This window comes from Amblyraja radiata, unplaced genomic scaffold, assembly GCF_010909765.2.
Source record: "Amblyraja radiata isolate CabotCenter1 unplaced genomic scaffold, sAmbRad1.1.pri scaffold_878_ctg1, whole genome shotgun sequence".
In the NCBI taxonomy this organism is placed as follows: Eukaryota; Metazoa; Chordata; class Chondrichthyes; order Rajiformes; family Rajidae; genus Amblyraja; species Amblyraja radiata.
The window spans coordinates 28,696-33,460 of NW_022630878.1; the positions used below are offsets into that span (position 1 = coordinate 28,696).

The 4,765-nt window shown below is 49.0% G+C and overlaps 1 long non-coding RNA gene across 1 annotated transcript; it reads right to left on the bottom strand.

Moving 5' to 3' along the window:
- Nucleotides 1–1,060: 1,060 nt before the first annotated feature.
- On the bottom strand, nucleotides 1,061–1,948 carry LOC116970433. The gene is made up of 3 exons (XR_004411139.1): nucleotides 1,874–1,948; nucleotides 1,551–1,718; nucleotides 1,061–1,370 (listed from the first exon to the last, which is right to left on the bottom strand). It is a non-coding gene; the product is annotated as an uncharacterized LOC116970433 (long non-coding RNA).
- Between the last annotated feature and the right edge of the window lie 2,817 nt (nucleotides 1,949–4,765).

A 4,765-nucleotide genomic window follows, 5' to 3' on the forward strand; every position in this document is an offset into this window, starting at 1 on the left:
ACTCAAGAGGCGGTGGAGAATGTCGTCTTCGTTCTAGCGTACGAGAGATATTTCAGTGAACAAGAGTACAAGGTAGGGAGAGGAATGGATGAGTGGGTAACTTCAGCCGATACACAAATGTTTTCATTCACAAATATTGTGGGCTGAAGGGTCCATTCTTGTGCTGTCCTCGTTGTAATGAGTCGAGTCATATACACGTCAAGGTACAATACATGTTTATTAAAGTCCACTCACTCACACAATTCATCTGCATGGTGTTACAGTAACTAGCAGCTACTCAAATGACCAATAAACATAATATGACATAGTGTTCATAGCAAAAGGATTTGAGTATAGGAGCAGGGAGGTTCTACTGCAGTTGTACAGGGTCTTGGTGAGACCACACCTGGAGTATTGCGTACAGTTTTGGTCTCCTAATCTGAGGAAAGACATTCTTGCCATAGAGGATTTCAGTATAGGAGCAGGGAGGTTGTACTGCAGTTGTACAGGGTCTTGGTGAGACCACACCTGGAGTATTGCGTACAGTTTTGGTCTCCTAATCTGAGGAAAGACATTCTTGCCATAGAGGGAGTACAGAGAAGGTTCACCAGACTGATTCCTGGGATGTCAGGACTTTCATGTGAAGAAAGACTGGATACACTCGGCTTGTACTCGCTAGAATTCAGAAGATTGAGGGGGGATCTTATAGAATCTTAAGGGGTTGGACAGGCTAGATGCAGGAAGATTGTTCCCGATGTTGGGGAAGTCCAGAACAAGGGGTCACAGTTTAAGGATAAGGGGGAAATCCTTTAGGACTGAGATGAGGAAAGCATTTTTCACACAGAGAGTGGTGAATCTCTGGAATTCTCTGCCACAGAAGGTAGTTGAGGCCACAGTTCATTGGCTATATTTAAGAGGGAGTTAGATGTGGCCCTTGTGGCTAAAGGGATCAGGGGGTATGGAGAGAAGGCAGGTACAGGATACTGAGTTGGATGATCAGCCATGATCATATTGAATGGCGAATGGTGCAGGCTCGAAGGGCCGAATGGCCTCTACTCCTGCACCTATTTTCTATGTTTGGATGGCAGGCAGGCAGCACCGGATATCTGGCATCATCATCAGCATCAGCAGCGCTGAGTACCCGGGTCACGTGACAGCGGGCAGGGCCGCCTCTGACGTCACCGCCCGGGAAGCGTCGGGGTTTAAAGGGGAGGGAGGGCGGCCGTTTAAAGGGGAGGGAGTGCGGGGAATCGGCCAACAATATTCCAGTCCCCAGGGCGGTGACGTTTACACCACGAGATGTTCACACGTCCACTGTCAGTCCAGGTCTGGGTTCCTGCAGCGACCTCAGTTCCTTCTTCCCGGTTGGACCGAACTTATTCCCCCACAGGCTGAAACAAGTGGAGGAATAAAGAGGAAATAAACAGGTTAAACAACAGTGTCAATAACAGGGACTGGGGTTAATATTTCAACAACACTTACAGAACAAAATCACAGGAGAAAGAAGCCCGCGGATGGATGGATGGATCCCCTGATATTTGATCACATTAAACATTAACACAAACACTCACCTGATCAGCTTCAGTCTCGGGAGGGTCAGTATGAGGCGGCGGAGAGCGGGGACACATCGGTCTGTGAGGGAGTTGCCTGTCAGGTTCAGCTCCGTCAGTGAGGTGTTTGTACTGAGAGCGGAGATGAGATCCTCGGCTCCAGAATCTGTGAGACCGACACTGTCCAGCCTGGAGATGAGAGAGAGTGAGGGTGAGGGACACAGAGAGACAGGAGACGGTGCAAATCCCCAGTGTTTATCAGTGACACAATTACTGATCATATTAATGTTCAGTGTCAGACACCCAGTGAGTGTAAACACAATCTCTCACAGTCTGGGACTTACCCCAGTGTCTGTATTTTACAGTCCGGGTTCCTCAGAGCCGCAGACACCAGTTTCACTCCGGAATCTCCCAGGTCGTTGTATCCCAGTCTAAACACAAACAGACAGAGTAAGAAACAAACGGATACAAACCCCGCCCGGTGAGGCTGAGATAGACAACTTCCCCCAAAGGGATATTTTTGGAAACACCTCAGCACATTATTGAACAAATCTGTGTGGATGTGGGTGTTTGGTGACTTTCACCATTTATTCTCATTCCCCGACAACCGGGACAAGATTTTTTCTCATTCCCCGTGCAGTGAACGGCGGCAGGGCAGGGCAGGGCAGGCAACAGGCGTGTCCCGGGGGAAGGGGTCGATCACCGTGACCCGGGGGAGCCCAACCACCCCGTGCACAGTGACAGCCGCTCGGCCCCATAGAAGGGGTGTTGGACGGACGGAATAACAAAATAGTGGAACAATTTTACAGTTCAGTGTTAGCGTCAAACGGACAGTTACCTCAAGTCCTGACACTTGTGCAGAACCGGTCCCAGCCGCTGGAGACCTTCACACTGAATGCGGCAGTTCTCCAGATCGAGGTGTTTGATTGTATCACAGAGCCTGATGGCATGAGACAGGACCACACAGTCAATCGGGGTCAGTCCCAGGTCACTGAATGAAAGTGTTTCCACAGATCCCAGTGTCTGCTGAGCCAGTGCAGGATTCTGAGACTCAAACAGGTAGTGCATCGTGTTCAGGAGCCTCCGTTTATCAGCTTCACGCTTTGTGTTTCTAGCCCGGCGTTTAACCTCCCCCTTCACCCAGTCACTCACTCGGCAGATTGTTTGATGAGGGAATTTACCCAGAAACTCCTCCAGGATCCAAGCTGTCCATGGGGAGGATAGACCAGCGACAAAACGGAGAAATACTTCAAATCGCCCGTCTGAATTGCCATGGGCTTCAATGAGGAGTGTCGTGATATCCCCGCGATCTACAGTCAGGAATTGTGCGAGTGCAGCTACAAACTCTTGGATGGTGAGGTGCGGGAAGGTGTACACCACGCTCCGGGCTGAATCCTCTCTCTCCAAAAGTTCCATCAGGAACCCGGACAGGAACTGGGAAGGCTGCAGATTGTATTTGATCAAATCTTCATCTGTGAACACAATGTTCTTCTCAGCCACTCCAGTGAAGGCCATCTGACCAACCCTCAGTAACACCTCACGGAGGTTCTCAATCTCACGGCCGTGGTTTTTCAGGATGTTGTAAATAAAGTAGCAATATAGTTGTGTGATGGTCTTGGGAACTCGCTGCGGGTCTCGGTGTGTTTGTGTGAAGAAGGGGCCCAGTGTCAGGACAAGGATCCAGCAGTAGGCGGGGTTGTAGCTCATGGTGTACAGGATCTCGTTCTCCTTCACATGTTTGAAAACAGCTGCTGCCACCGACTGATCTTCAAAATACCTGGTGAAATATTCCTTCCGTTCCTCACCAACAAATCCCAGGATTTCAGCCCGGACACTGATCTCTGCCTTTTCCAGTAAATGTAACGCAGTGGGGCGGGTGGTGACTAGCACTGAACACCCTGGGAGCAGCTTGTGCTGGATTAAACTGTACACAATGTCAGACACTTCACACCGGGATTCAGGATCTGGACACTGGTGCTTAGGTTCTGTGTCACTCCGACTGTCAGCAAAATCGATTCTGCCCTTGAATTCATCCAGACCGTCGAATATAAACAGCAATCCCTCTGGGTTCTTCCAGACCTCCCGCAGCATATTCCCAAAGTAAGGATACTGATCCAGAATCAGTTCCCTCAGGTTTATTCTGTGTTTAATCATGTTCAAATCCCGGAATTTGAAACTGAAGACAAACTGGAATTGTTGGTATATTTTCCCTGTGGCCCAGTCATGAACAACCTTCTGCACCATTGTTGTTTTTCCGATCCCCGCGACTCCGGACACTGATGCTGAACTCCCCGGGTCTCCGGCCACTGATGCTGAACTCCCAGATCGGGATTTACTCCGGGAAAAGCTCCTCTGGAACAATTGATCAGTCCTGATTTTTTTCAGTTCTCCCCGGAGATGTTTCTTTTGCCATTCCTCATGGTCCCGACCTCTTGCCAGCAGCTCATGTTCCACCAGTGTCCGATCTCGAACAGTGGAGATGATTGTGAGCTCAGCGTATCGATCAAGCAGCAGGAAATTCTTAACCTTCTCATTCATCAGGATGGTGTTCACACTCAGTGTTTCAGTCTGTGTCTGCAGAGTCTCCTTGTGTTTCTGTTGAACATCTGTGGACATAGAGACAGCATGTATTGAGTCTAGGAGCAGGGAGGTTCTACTGCAGTTGTACAGGGTTTTGGTGAGACCACACCTGGAGTATTGAGTACAGTTTTGGTCTCCTAATCTGAGGAAAGACATTCTTGCTATTGAGGGAGCCCAGCGTAGGTTCACCAGATTGATCCCTGGGATGGCGGGACTGTCATATGAGGAAAGATTGAAAAGACTAGGCTTGTATTCACTGGAGTTTAGAAGGATGAGGGTGGGAGGGTCTTATAGAAAAATGTAAAATTATAAAAGGACTGGACAAGCTAGATGCAGGAAAAATGTTCCCAATGTTGGGCGAGTCCAGAACCAGGGGCCACACACAGTCTTAGAATAAAGGGGAGGTCATTTAAGACTGAGGTGAGAAAAAACCTTTTCACCCAGAGAGTTGTGTGAATCTGTGGCCATTTGGGACTGAGATGAGGAGAAACTTTTCCACCCAGAGAGTTGTGTGAATTTGTGGCCATTTGGGACTGAGATGAGGAGAAACTTTTCCACCCAGAGAGTTGTGTGAATTTGTGGAATTCCCTGCCACAGAGGGTAGTGGAGGCCAAGTCACTGGATGGATTTAAGAGAGAGTTACATAGAGCTGTAGG